Source organism: Corvus moneduloides, chromosome 5 (genome assembly GCF_009650955.1).
Source record: "Corvus moneduloides isolate bCorMon1 chromosome 5, bCorMon1.pri, whole genome shotgun sequence".
NCBI lineage: Eukaryota > Metazoa > Chordata > Aves > Passeriformes > Corvidae > Corvus > Corvus moneduloides.
Window position 1 is genome coordinate 39379329 of NC_045480.1, and position 15694 is coordinate 39395022.

General features: G+C 36.6%; 1 protein-coding gene across 6 annotated transcripts in view; it reads left to right on the forward strand.

Annotated features, from left to right (window-relative positions):
* Positions 1-15694, forward strand: part of SPOCK3 (SPARC (osteonectin), cwcv and kazal like domains proteoglycan 3) — a 189292-nt gene that overhangs the window by 115690 nt on the left and 57908 nt on the right. The window lies entirely within an intron of this gene.

Below are 15694 nucleotides of genomic sequence, written 5' to 3' on the forward strand. Positions count from 1 at the left end.
GCTAAAAAATACTTCTTTTCATTAACACTATGACTTTAATTTAAGAATTTGAAAAGTATTCGTATTTTCATTAACTGTAATCTCCTGCCTATGTTTTTTTCTGAGCTAGAAGTGTGCTGACATCTTACGAGACATTAGGTGATGCTGTCATTTAGTATTTACTTTGCCTTGCCGTTCAAAGGTTCAGGCAGTCTTTAAATCTCAAGTCCAGGCTGCACATAGATGCAATACAGATGGTAGTCTCTACAACTTTGCAATTTAAATAGATGGGGTAGATAAGTTAATATAGTTAATACTGGATGAGCATCCTTTTTATTTTTTAAATACTGTATATTTCATTCATTACAATCTCTCCCTGTGTTCTTCCTAATGTAATACAAAAATCACCTCAGTTTAACCTCACTGCTTATTTCCTATTTTACCATATAGGATGGCTGTAATCTGAATAGTTCTATAGGTAGAGGTGACCTTTCTGGCCTCTCATGGTCTGGTCTGGAGTAGGTGTACAAAAGTCTATAAATATTGATTAGATGCAGATATTTTTAAATGTGTCATGTGTTAAAGGTGCAGCTGTGCTTCTCAGAGGGAGCGATGAGAAATGAGTGGATTAAATAGACACACTGTGCTTCCATTCCAGTGCATGGTCAGTGCTGCAGTCAGTGCGGCAATACATTATCCAGCCTCAATACCCCTTGCATGCAAACAGTGCAGAAGTAACACATCATCAGACATATTTTGCAGGGTTGTACTTTTGTCTTCCACTACCTTGTAATGGCAGATTTCAAATCTCAGCTTACGGAAGAAAAATTCTAAAAAATTTTATTGCCACAGAATATCTATATTAGCCTATAAATATTTATTTTTCTTTGTTTTCAATGATTGGAGGATTTCATATTCTGTGGTACCAGTTGCATCAAAACAGAGGTCCTTGCCAGGTTATTTCAAGAGCAGTGTTTTTAAAAATTGACAAAAGAAAAATATTTGTGTTCCTGTATTCCAGGAAAAGTTTGTTTCCTTTGTCATCAAGCTCCAGTAGGAGTTTATACAGCAATTTTCTTTTATTTAGAAAGCATTCATCAATGATTCTGGAAAATTGTATAATACGTTTTCTGAAAATAAGTCATTAAATAGCAGTAGTGTTGTAGAACACAGCCAGGCAGTTGACATTTGTCAGATGGATGCTGTATTGGGCGTGTATCCTTGCTTTTCAGGACAAGCCCATGAAATGCTTGTATTAAGTTATGTAACTGTAGCTATGTCATACACGTGTTTTGCTTTGGAAAGCAAACAAACAAAAAAAGATTATGTAGTAGGTGGACTATCTAGAAAAAAAGGTTATCCCCTAAATTGAGCTTTTCCAGAGTCAGGTAAGGATACTTTGTTTTCCACTCATTTTTGCGGTCCAGGTCAGGTTTACTGTTTTCTCAGCTCACAATTAATCTCATGAAGTCAGTGTAAAAGAACAGTAGCAGGTGTAAGATATTTGTTACTAGCATCACAAGAATGTTTAAACAAAAATATTACATGCTGAAATATTGAGTAATCAAAGTGAACATTAATCACTGTGTGAGAAGATATTCAGTATAAAAAGATCCTGCCATTTCCTTGGCAGAGTGGTGGTACAACTTTTACTTAATAGCCTTTAAATAATACTGTATGTGTTGTACAGTTGGTCTGTTTTTACCTTCTGCATTTCTCTTGACTTTGGCACTTGACAGTGCAGTATCTGTTTTTGCACTAGGAATTTTCCAGCAGTGCTTGAATAGCATAAGGCTTTGGTATCCCTATATACTTGACATTCTTCATGAAAAACACAGGCTGTTTGTAGCTTCATCTTTCCTGGGATTAATAGGGAAATAAAAGGACATGAAGTGCAGCTCAGATGGGTTGTTTTGGGCCAGCAACCCAGCTGCTGCCATTCTTTCACCTGGGGAAGCAACTCACTGCTGTGCAGCACATGCTGTAAAGCTGCTGTAACTGGGGATGAGATGGTGATGCTCAGGCTTGGATGCTTCTGTTGGAACAGTTTTCCAGTATTGCACTATATTGTAACTGGAATTTCAGAAAAATGGCCAAGAGCAAAAAAAAAAAAAAATACGGTCATAGGGAGGTGAATTTTTTTTTTTTAGTTGATTTTGCATATTTTTATTACAGCTCTGGTATTTGGTGTAATAGGCTGAAGTTTTCTCTCTTAAGTTGAATGTGGTAGACAGTTAGTCCCACTTAAACAAAATGCAACCTTCAATAACATCCATGAACAGTATTTTAAAAGCACCACAGAAAAAAATTAATCTTTGTATTATGCCGATTGCTCCATGATTTTGTTCCAGCATCACTTTGAAAGTTCTATTGTTAGCAACAATTTACTCAAGATGGCTTCATATTGATAGTGAATTTTTTATGAAATTTATTTTCTCCTACCTATGAAAGCTTCATGTTATTGATGACAACCCTGTATAAATAAACAGCAATAGAAATTACATTTTGCAAAAGTAATGGGTCAAAACTAGCTTCTCAGACTAAGATGCAAACTGTATAGAAAAGTATACAGAAAAGAGGACGCAGGTTCTTGACAGGGTATGCAGATAGACAGGTATGTGGACTTAGATCTTTAATATTCAAATACTTTCTTCAGTCTCCCAAATTACAGTTCCTTTCTGTGAGGAGGCTTGAAAGAGAGTTGTGGGATAAAATTGCACTGTGTGAAGGGGTGAGTTTAATACTCTATTCAAGTTTTGTTTATCCTTTTGCATGAATCTGAAATAGATTTTTATTCTCTGGGCATCCCATATTCAACATTTTTCTTTTAAAAATCATTGCTACCTTTTTTCATTTCAGGTATTTTTAAAACTTTAACTTAACAATCTGTATCTCTTAGCAGTGTGTTTGGTGTAAGACGGCTTGTTGGGAAGAAACAAAAAAAAATAAGTATTGGCATTTTTATTTTAATCTTTGTTGTTATTTTAAGGATTGTGATTTTATATAAGCTAAATTGATTTAAATTTATTAATTAGTGTATTGTCAGCTTTCAGTTCACATGCCTGAGCTGTTGAATGTTCTTTCCTACTTCAGAAGATACTGCTAGAAACAGAACTGCTATTACAAAATATCTATTTTGTAATAGTAAATGAAAGTATTGTTCACAAGCCTGATTCAAAGTATGTCAGTCTTACTTCTTAAATTGGGCTAATCCACTATGCCCTTCCATTTTTATCTGCCTTGTTACTAAGCAATCTGCTGTAAGACTTAACTGTCAGTTGAAATGTAGACAAAAATAATAAGGTTAAATCATTGCCTGCCACCTTTAGTAATAAAGTAATGTAATCTCTCTGAAATAAGTTGTTTTACAGTGTGCAGGTCTTTACTTTTGCAGCTGGAAGAATGAGCTGCTTCTAGGTGCTCCACCAGAACTGATGTTTTTCTAATACAAGTAGATTTTGTCAAAAGGGACATCTCAAAATTAAGATTTGTGTCTCTTGCCCAAACAAGACCCAGCCAAAATCACTCTGTTCAAAGTGGAAAAATTTAAAACCTTCTACAGACCAAATCTGAGTTGTACTGTTACAGTGAACTTCTGGGTGAGGTGCACTGGCAAATAAAACAAAGTTGTTGGTAAATGAAAAAAAAAAAAGGGGACCTACAAACCGTGGCCAGCCCTTCTTCTGCCCCATTCTCTCCCCTTTAAAAAAACCCCACAAACAACAAAAACCCTGTAATGAAATTTGTTTTTCAATGAAACTGACCAATAGACAGTGATAAGGATAAAATTTATCTTACTTGATTGATCCTGGAGTATACTTTGGGTCTTTACAGAAATAGTAGAAACTTGTTTATTGTTTAAATCCTTAAAAAAGGCAAACAATAATAAAAGAAGGAAATGAGATTGGCAGAAGCTGGAAAATCAGACATGGATGGGTTTTGCCAGTAAGGCCTGAAATTTTATCAGGAACCTTTATATTGATAGGATGTGGTATTCAAAAAAAAAGAGGCAGAGAAATATCATAAGGGTGACTAACTTTATTTAATCCAGATTTTCAAATAGGCTGATGTACTGAAAATTCCAAATTATATCAAATTATACATAACTGATCTCCTCTTTATCTACTGCATTCAAAATAAATAGCTGCTAAAGCTGTAGAGAAAGAAGGCAATAGCTAAACTAATAAAATGCTTCACAGAAACTTTAATATTTTGAAATTCTGAGCAATTCAGTGTTTCTTAGACTAAGATGATATGTTTATACTAGCAAGAATTGAATTTGATTCCATTTTTCACTTCCAGAACACTGTGTCCATTTAATATAAAATTATGTATTGAATTTGCATGGAAAGATACATAAACTTTAATACTTCAATACAAACAAAAAAATGCAACTTTATGGACTGGAAATTATTTTCCAAAGGTTTCATCTATGTAATTCCTTAAAATGGAGGTCCACCTCAGAATGGATGAGACGCTGACCAAGAGCTTAAAGGTCAGGATTAAAGGGAGACGGGGACAGGTGACATTAAAGTGGCATCTGCTGCAGGCCACTCCCCCAGGAGAAACAAGAGGATGAGGCCTTCTGTAGATAGATAGGAGCAGCCTCATTTTGACAAGCCCTGGTTGTCATGGGGGACTTCAGCTGTCCCCTGGTACCTGTTGGAGGGACAACACAGCAGGGCATAAGCATTCCAGAGGGTTCCTCGAATGTGTTCATTTTCCTGGAAAACTTCATTTTCCAAGTGATAGAGGAGAAAGGGGACCCACAAGACAGCTGGACAGAGCCTTTCTGCAGGTGCATATGGTGATAGGATAAAGGAGAATGGTTTTAAACAGACCATGAATAGATGTAGTTATATATCAGGAAGAAATTCTTTACTATATAGGTGATGATTTGCTAGCACAGGTTGCTCAGAGATGTTGTGGATACCCCATCCCTGGAGTGTTCAGGCCAGCTTGGAAAGGGCTTTGAGAAAAGTAGATTCATTTTCCCATGGCAGGACGGTCTGAACTAGATGATCTCTAAGGTCCCTTCCAACCCTCAAACATAGACTCATACTGTGATTCTATGTGTGTTTTTTTTAAATGGTTTTATGTTTTTTCTAGAATAGAAAGCATCTAGACTGTAAGGACAAATCAATAAAAGAATAGGACAAACAGGTAAGTGAAAGAAGTGTCAGTGTCTGTTGAAGAACTCTCATGTCACAGCAGCAGTGTATGGATAAAAAATTCCGAATATAAATTTGTGTGTTAACCATCAAACAGGACAGCCAAGGAAAACTAGAAAAGTCACACTTCTGAAAGTGAAGCGGAGATTATAGTTAAAAATTCAGGTTTCTTAAACTTTAGTTTGCATTAGAGACATACATATTTACGTGAAGTCTTTCTCTGAGAGGTTTAACCATTAGAAGTTAATCTTCTGCAAATAGTATTAAAAATGTTGTAACTAGAATTACAACTAAAATAATCCAAATAATTTTGCACATAGCAATTTTTTTCCAGAAAAATGTATCCACATTATATGCAGGCAGAAATGCGTAGGAGCTGCACACAGGAACTGACATAGTTAGCCTTGTGGAGCAGAAGCCAGTTCTGTAAAGAAACCAAGAGAGAGAAGGGTCTGGAGTGTTGAGACAATTAATAATGTTCTTAGGTTTTGTAGTTGTTTGAACATTAGGGCACTTGAGAAGATAGTGTAGAGGTTAGTGATGAGTTGTGTCGGTTGCGAGAAGGAGATCAAGAGACACAATTGCCTCAGATCTACCAAGTGGAAACTCATTAGAGAATGTGGTTTCAATGGAGTAGAAGGTAAGGATGGTAATAATTCTAGAGATAGGTGGGAGTAAAGGATTTTTATGATGTTGGGAGGCTACTGTTTAGGCATTTATTTCCAAAATAATGGAAAAGCAGCTTTTAGTAGGGAGAGAGAATGGTTAAAGATGACATGAAGCAAAATAACGTCAACCTAGGTGACAGATTTTAAGAGTTTATCGTAACAATATATGATAAGAGTGGGGTTAAAGAAGCTGAGATGGAAACAAGAAAATGGCAAATGAGAACTGGCTCAGATCTTGGCCCAGTGAAAGCATTCTGTAGCAATTAGCTACAGAACTGCAAATGAAGTGAAAATTACTAGAAAGTAATTATTCTAATTAAAATTTTTAAAACATATAATTAAATTTAGTAATCAAATAGAAAAAAGTGCTTAGCTTCTAAAAATATATTCTTACACAGTGTTCATGCAGGTCACATTTGCACCTAGAAAGAAGCTGAAATACTGTGAAATTTAGGTTTCAGACACCATAACAGAAATTCAGACCAGCAGTGCTATAGTGCTGTAAACTAGTCATGCTGGCCTGGAGAAAAAGAGAAGCTTCAGTGCTAGTAATTTGTCAGATTCCAGCAAGGTAAAATGTCTGTAACGTTAAAGAATCATCTTCCAAGTCTCACATTCTGGTTTTTTTTTTTTTTTTTTTATATTTGTTATTCCAGCAAGCTCACAGTGAAATATTATAAATGTGAGCTAATTGCTGTGTAGATATTCCATTGAAAACAAATTCAAGCATATGACTAAGTGTCAGAGGTAGGTGCTCCACATCATAGCAATGTGACAACAACAGCAAAAAAAAAGGTAACATCTTAGGGCACCATGGACATACTGGAAGAGAAAAATCAGTGTTTATGTAGCAAAATTTGTCACTCCGGCTCTTCATTCAAAACATAACATATGAAAACTTGGCTTTGTGTTGTCCTGGGTTTAATCCATATGTGTTTGTCACAGAACAAGGAAAATTTTTGCATGTTTTAGAAATCAAGTACTAACAGCACAAAGGGGAAAGATTTAGGCACAGTTCTGTGTGCCTCTACACAAGATATATCTCTTTAAGCTCAGGAAGAGATACGTAATATAGTGAAAAACAGTCATGCTTTGGAATATTAACTCCCACTTGTACAACACCGTGTTTCTTTCCTGACAGAGTGAAAACTAGTATGAATGTGGAATTGCACAAATATTTTTGTCACTGATAGCACATGGACCCTTGTATTTTGGACTGTTCAATAAATTCAGTCTAATACTTGGAGTTCAAATAAATATTAGCATACATTTTTAGGTGGGCAGAAGAGCAGAGAGCTGTACAGGTGATATGCTGGAAGAAAACTGAGAGTGCCTAGGTGTTTCCCCTACATGTAACTAACTATACAGAATTTATTTTTCCTTTTTTTTTTCTTTTTAATTTTCTTTTTTCTTTTTCACCACATTTGACAAAGAATAGTTTAAATGTCTTTGAAACTTCGATGGGATAACCCAGTATGGACTGTCTAGGTCTATGCACGTTGCTTTTAGTACTTTTATTATTTTTCCTGTAATTGAAGACTAATGAGCATGCCCTTTAGATGCTATTTTAGCTCAGATACAACTTTATAAATATTTCAACTTTGATATAATTGGATAAATTGAACTTGTTTAATTAGCAGTGCAATCAGCCAGCATGGCTTAGGAAGTCATATCACATTAAAAATACAGTGATAATGCATGCTAATAAGGAATAAGCAAATTGTTTTAATGAAAAATTCCACACTTTTAGAAGCCATTTGTGTCTTATTATAAGGTTTTACAGCTTTGCCATTACTTCTGTTTTACTGTTGCCGTTACTCAGAAATTTGCATGCCAGCTGAAAATCAGTGAAGACCTTTATTAGCTGATTTTTGAACCAATATAGTCAGCTATATTTAAGATGGTTGTGTAGGAGAATGAAATGTTTTTGTTCACCTTTAAAATTTTTCTTTGAATGTTAATTTTCAAATTTGTAGTGGTTACTTGAAAATGTAAAGTTAGTTTTGTCTGAGCAATATTTACTTTTCTGTCTCTCAAGAAGTTTTCTCCGAATTGCAAAGTACTGAATGGCAGCAATGGGGTACATGAAGGATCTCACATACATACAGTGTTGAGTCACATTCTGTGCATCTCTAGCTTGGGTGTGATAAATACGATGGAGAAGTTTGAAACAAGGAGCCTGATGAAGTGCTGAGGTTTGGACTATACAGGCAAGAGCTCTGAGTAAGAGCCAGAATTTATGGATTAAGCATATGCTTGTATATGTCAGAAGGAGATTTTTTTTTTTTTGTGTTAAGCATGCTTACAAGAAGCTTTTAGTTCATTTTGAGACTGCATCAATGTTTATATTTTTGGAGTAAGTCAAGAGCATGAGTAACATGGTTATATATTTTTACCCCTTTTGTGAATTAAGTTTTTAAAGCACCATAATTTTAAATTTTTTTGGTATTTGAAATACCTTTTTCCAGAATTTTTTGTCTTCAAGGAATATTGAAATATTAATTCGGATGTGAAAAAATATATTACATTGTTTACACAAATATGAAAAGCATTATTATGAATTATTCTTAATTTACTGGAAATAGTGTATTTCAAGTAGGGATTTACCATTAATTGATCTTTGTGTTCTTATTTGATGGTATAAAATATTAGTTGGTCTGTTTGCAATATGTATAGGATAACACGGTGAGGTATGTATTTTCCAAACTGAGTAGGTGTCTAAAAATTCAGACAGCTGATTTTAAAAGCAGATGAATTCTTAGAAGGATTTGCAGAAGCTCCTAAGCATCATGTGTCTCTAAGAGCCTCTAAGTAGGAAAGCAGAAAAAAGTAGGTGCCAAATTTAAATAATCCCAGTAGGCATCTACTGGCATGTTTCTGTGACTTAGTATGTGTTCTAGGGTGTCTGAAAAAGATTGAATATCTAGTTGACCTGATTTCAGTGATTTCAAGCTTTTAATTTTATGCCATTGCACTGCAGAGCGCTGAAGAAGACAGACAAGAGGTGAATAGGAGGAAAACTGTGCATACAGGTTTTCATTTTGTCATGAAAATAGCATTCACTAATTCATAGCTTCATAAACAATTTATCATCAGTTGTCTTTCAACCACAAAAGATTTTCTTTGCTCAGGGTCTTAGTTCAATGGACATATTTCCTGGTTTTCTCTGATCAAAATGGCAGTTTCATTTCTTTATGGTTAATATTTTCAACAGTTATTTTCATTTTAAATAGTAGTACTGGTTTGCTGAAAAGCTTTTTATCCAAACTCCTGTTTTTTAGGTGAATAATACACATGCTTGGCAGGTTACTGATGAGACAAAAAGTCATCTGTAGACCTGATACTTCAGGAATAAATTTGCTCAATAATTTTTCATTTCTAGAGCTTGAATTAGTTGAAATTTTGGTCTCTTGACATTATGCCTAGCTGCATTTAACTTGAAGTTCTATACCTGCTTGGCTGCTTTTGTAAAGAAATGCGAAACTGCATAAAAAATGATTTGAAAATTAGGTTTACCACATCACTAAGTTTAGCCACATTTTCACCTGCATTTTAAGCCACCCTAAAGTGATGGCACTGCACATGATTTATTTGCCTGGAATTGGCCCCTTGCATGAAGCAGTCCTTCACCTCTCCTCCATGTTCTGTATCAGGTAGTGGTCTGTGTTGAACTGGACCTGGAACACACCTGATCAACACTCACCCTGCCCACCCTGCCCCTATGTTTGGTGACAGGAACCACCAACTGAGTTTAAAAAGATAGTTTTTTTACGTATTCTACTTAGACTCAAATCTGAGAGCATAATTTCACATAACAATGTGCACCAAATACAATGAAGACAAATTTTGAGGTGAGGAATGTATGTAAGCTTTGTGAAGTAGGAATAAAGTTTGAAAATGGGGCATGTGGATAAAAAAATAGAAGCAGCATAACATGAAGATAAGTTGAAAGCACATAGTACTGAGTAATCAGAGATTATTGGTTCAGCTGTCAGGGATGCCAGCTTCTAGCAAGAGATGGGAAACAGATCTGTATTGATGCATGAGTGTGGAGCTCTACAGGAAAGATTTCTACCCGTGAAACATAAAATGATACTGGAACAAATATACCTTTGTGGTACTCCAGCAAAGTACTAGAGTACATAAAGATCCTGTTGGTTGCATCATACAGAAATCTTCTGACCATGATATCTAGAAAATATACAGGAAAGGAAGAACTGTGGGCATTTTTTGGTAGGAGCATGTAGATTTGAAAGAATATTCCAAATTAGCCCAGTGATTCTATTTGTAGTGTATGCACTAATAATTATCAGGGGAATCTGAGTTTAATTATTCATTTGTGTATTTTTTCTTAGATATGGATAGCATACCCTATTTGCTTTTTAAATGTGCAAAAGGGGCTTCTACAGAGTTGTCACTGAGATAAGGTGCACTTAAAGGTGATGGTTACCTTTCAAAGATGAGACACTTTACAGTTGTATAAAACTTACTGGATATCTAAAAAATAATTTACTGAACATTTGGCATTAAATGTGATGATGTTCTAGAAAGCATTTCTGTAGGTATCAGCACCTCAGCAGGTGAAAATATCTAAAAGACTCTTAACACTGAATTCACACTTTGTCCAAGACAAGTTATGCTTCTGTTTAGAAAAGGGTGTATGGATGTATCTGGCCAAACTTCAGTCTTTCAGCGTGAAGGGCTTGAAGCACATAATGGACACAGTATTCACTGGACATCTAGATGAGTATCCTGGCAGCTTATTTCTGCTGACTTACATGCTGTAGGGTGTACCAGATCTGCTTCCAGCTGCCCAGGATGTATACAGATGGAAAAGAGGGATTGGAGGGGTGTGTCTGCAGATTGTACCTCAAGGCACTAGTTCATGAGCGTCTGTTCTTTACTTGCCAGAGAAGTCACAGGTATCCTCATTACTTAGTTGGTGTTAGTTTTGTTTAAAAGCCACTAGATATTCCTGGCAAGACAGTACTATTGTGGAAAAATGTTATCTTGCACTGAGGTTTTAGCATTCTCAAAAAGGAACAGAATTATGTCTGTGAGAAAAAGCAAATTGATAAAATGATAGGAAATGCCAAAGTCAGTGTTGGACAAGGACTTTATCTTTCTTTTTGTGTAGACTTAAAATGCAATCCTAATTCTGTTGCTTTCTTCCAACAGGGCTCTTCTCTCACATAACACGCAGGATGGACATACCTCCCTTTTATCTAATCAGGAAATTGTTGTCAGTACACTTTTATGCCTTTTATTATATGGTAGCCAGACAGTTAAACAAAGTTCCTCATCTACTTTAATATGTCTTTATTCCCTGTACATTTTGAGAAGTCTACAAATAGCAACTAATTTACAGCTGTCTCACACACTGTCCCTCTGTGTGATATGTCGTTTTACAGATAGAAGATGGTTCTGCAGATGAAAGCAAATAAGTTATATGTGAGATGTGGATATCCAATTTAAGGATTTTTTTGTTTCATATTTCACATTGCAAAGTGTTTATGTATTCAACTAATTTTTTAGTTTATCTAAAAATATTTGTCATGTTCCCAAATCATATGTCAGGTTTTCAAGAGGTCAGGAGAGCACAAATACACTCAGTAGCAAACAGAATTATGCTGAAATTATCTAGGATCAACAGACCAGTATAAGCATTACTTTTCTTTTGTGCCATCTCCCTAGTTCATTCATTACACATCTTTCAAACTCTTCAGTAAATGAACAAGATTTATACAAGCAATAATCTCTTGACACTGCTTCATTCCTGAAGTGGGTCTGTACTGTACTTCCCAACTGAATAAGCTTGATGCCATCTGATCCACCTGATTTCTCAAAGCAAGATAAGCTACACAGGTGTAATTCCTGACAGATTTATCTAAGCCCAGTTCTAAAGACGATTATTAAGATTCAAAGAGCTTCTCCAACGATTTAAGATGTCACTATCTTTCTTAAAAAGTCTGCCTAGTATCTAATCTGATACCTTTATGCAGCAATTTAAGACAATTATTTCTTGTAACATTCATTGTGGTATTCTTTTCAGGTACCTTTCAGGTGTCTTTTGCCTATTTGACAGCTGTTATGTGAATCCTCTTTTCTTAAGATCCAGTCCTTCAGCCTCTTTTCAGTGACTATTTTCTAGGTTTCTCATCATTCCTGTTACTCCTTTTTCAATTAATTCCTTTTGTTTGAAACCTTGTCACAAGCTATACAGCGGTGCCAGAGCTATGTGAAATTATCTTACATGTTTTGTAGGTTGCACTAGCATTAATATATCCTGGTATAATGCTTTTAAATACCACTCAGTTGTTCTAATGATGACCAGACTTCTATTTTTCCTTTAGAATGGATGTCTAGCCAGTTGCTCCAGCTTGTTGTTAATATCTCAATTATTTTGTCTACCTAACAGTAGAATATAGCAGTTTTCTGTATTGAATTGCGTTATATTTTAGCCTAATTTAATACTATGACTATTTTACTTATATTTCTATCTTCTAAAACTCTTCCATGTCTAATAGGATATTCTTTAGATCATCTTCCAACCCACTAGAATCATAGAATAACCTGAGTTGGAAGGGACCCACAAGAATCCTTGTGTCCACCTCCTGGCCCTGCACAGGATACCCCGAGTGTCACACCATGTGCCTGAGAGCCTTGTCCGAACACTCCTTGAACTGCCAGGCTGGTGCTGTGACCACTTCCCTGGGGAGCCTGTTCCAGTGCCCAGCCATCCTCTGGGTGAAGAACCTTTTTCTAATATCCAACCTAAACCTGCCCTGACAGAACTTCAGGCATTCCTTTGGATCCTGTCACTGGGCACCACACAGGAGAGATCAGTGCCTGCCCCTCCTCTTCCCCTCATGAGGAAACTGCAGACTGCAATGAGGTCTCCCCTCAGTCTTCTCCAGGCTGAAAAGACCTCAGCCATTCCAAAACTGCTCCGAGCACTCGAGGTGAGGCCGCCCCAGTGCAGAGCAGAGCAGGACAATCCCCTCCCTTGCCCTGCTGGCGATGCTGTGCCTGATGCTCCCCAGGACACGGTTGGCCCTCCTGGCTGCCAGGGCACAATGATTCAAATTCAACTTGCCATCAGCCAAGACCCTGAGTTTCCTTTCCATGGCACTGCTTTCCAGCATCTCATTCCCCAGTCCATCTGTACATCCAGATTTGCCCCATTCTAGGCGCAGAATCCGGTACTTTTCTTGGTTGAGCTTCATGCAGTTGGTGATTGCCCACCCCTATAATTTATCCAGGTCTCTCTGCAGGGCCTCTCTGCCTTGGAGGGAGTCAACAGTTCCTCCCAACTGAATATCATTGGCAAACTTATTTCATATACTTCTGAGTCCTGCATTCAAGTTGTTTATGAAGACCTTGAAGAGCACTGGCCGTACAGTGGAGCTGTGTGGAACCCCAGTAGTAACTGGTCACCAGCCTGATGTAATCCCTAATGTTATCCCATTTACCCCATAGCGCTTTGTGTCCAACCCATGAGCCACATGCTCACCCATCGCATGATAGGTTTGTCCATCTGTGTGCTGGATATTTTGTCCAGAAGGACACTGTGAGAGACGGTATTGAAAGCATTACTGGAATCCAAAAAGATTATATCAACTGGCTTCCCTTGGTCAGCTCGGTGGATAACTCTGTTGTAAAAGGAAATTGTTAAGTTGGACTTCATCCTCAAGAAGCTGTCCTGGCTTCTTACTGAAGCTTCTTACTGAATCACTGACCAGTGATTACATTGTCCTTCATATGTCTTTCAGTAACTCCCAGAGTAATCTTCTCCATAATTTTACCAGGCATGAAGGTTGGACTGGTAGACTTGTAGTTACCAGGGTCAGCATTTGCCAGCTTCCTGTTGATTCTCCAGATTCCCAAGACGGTTGAAAAGTCATGGAGAGAGATCTTGTTATGAAATCAGCCATCTCTTTGAGTACACTGGCATGAATACCCTCACACTATGTCTCCTTTTTGACCACTATTTCTCGTTGTTTCCTCATAGCCTGTATGTCAGTGATTTCTTTTTCTGTGGAATTTTTCAGGTGTATTACTTGCTCTTCTACCAGTTTGAGAATAACACAGAAGGAAGTTTGGCCCACCTTTATTTAACTGTGCTATCTTTACAGTATCCCAGTGCACTGTTAATTTGGGGAATGATGACAAGAGGTTTGAACCAGAGTTTTGTTCCTGGTGTTGTTAGCTGCTAATATGAAATTGTCAGAACAGCCTTGATTCATTTCCAACTTAGGCAAGCACCATGATGTTGCTTTGTTTCTGAAAACAATGAATATATCTCTGCTGCCTGCCTGTCCTTAAAATGAGTTCAGTGAGGGTAAAATTTGATCATACCTGTGAATGGGAGTAGTGATTTGGAAGTGTTGTGTACTGACCGTGCACTCAGTATCTCATGTATCTCTACCTGTGCCAGGTGTTGAGCATTTAGTTTTTTTAGCATTTAAAAGGACAGTGTTATTTGCAAATAGGACTGAGTAGACATCTTCAAAGAAAAATAAATCAAAAGGACTAAACTCGAAACTCATGATGTTAGCCGAAGCACTTATGAAATATTTACTAGTCTCTTCAGCAACATTCAAGTAAATCAAAGTTAGGAGCATCAGAATCTGTAAAAAATAACCTCTCAGAGAAAGGATTAAAGAAATCTTCAGAAGTTAAAAAAAAAACAACTTAATTTTTTTTCTCACTCTTCATACTGTGGTTCTCAGTGAAACAAACCTGGAATGGGTTTATATCTCAAATTTTAAGTGGTGATCTGACGAAGTGGAGTAATCAAAGCCTAAAGCACAGCTATCTGTAGATTTGAATCCTTAAACTACTAAGTTTGAATAATAAAACCTCTCATCTCTTAAAAACAGAAGGACCTCTCTTTTTAACAGAAAAAATTAATAAATTTGAGCTATAATCCATTCCACAAACGCCAAAGATTCTTTTGAGTATTAAGAGATGAATTAGGTCATGTACTGTCTGGAGAGAGGGCTGGTGGGTATCATAGCCAATGCAAGTACTCTTCTGTACAGCCAGGATAATTGAGGTAGAGAAAGCATTCAGTTGTTTCAAAATCAGCATAGGCAGGTGTTTGCTTTACTTCCATTTTCTAGTCCTTTATGAGATATTACTGCTGTGTAGCTTTCAATTGGAGCAGTTCTGTTGGAGTTTTTTTGGGAGAATTAAAAGGTTCTTTTAGTGTCATTTTCCTTTACCCATGCCTTTTTGGCGAAAGGTAACACATTCAAAACTGAAGTACAATAATGATTTATTTAAATAAAAAAAAAATGAGGTATTAATTTCTGTCTTTTTGGTACTGGCAATGGTGCAAAAATGTATTATTTTGATACAGTGATGCAGTTCAGGTTCTGCAAGATACAGAACTGCCTGAGAGTGGGACAGAACTAGAAGTCTGACTGCTTGAAAAGTTGATGAAGTTCTGTAAATTCACAGTGCTGTGGAAACCTCTGGAAACCTCAACTGCAGTCTTTCAGGAGGCTCCTTGATTCTTATATAGCTATAGTGCTCCCACACCTTACGTATTTTTAGGAGAGAGACAAACTTTGACTTTAGGGTTTCCTGGAAATCCTGATAATCATATAATGGAACTGCATTACAGTGAAGTTTGCTACCCTAACAAAAGAGGAGTCAGGGAATAAAAGAGACATTCTGGTGAGATTGTTCTGAAGTGTTGATACATAGAAAACACTTCATAATTTTATTTGTTACTTGAATTGTTTTCTCACTCATGCTTCTGTGTCCTTTCCTATTAAATGAGACATCTTCCATATTTTGTTCAAGGATGAAGTGTTCTCCAAAACAATTTTCCTTCTTTTGCTTTTTGCAAAAGCTCTTGTAAATGCT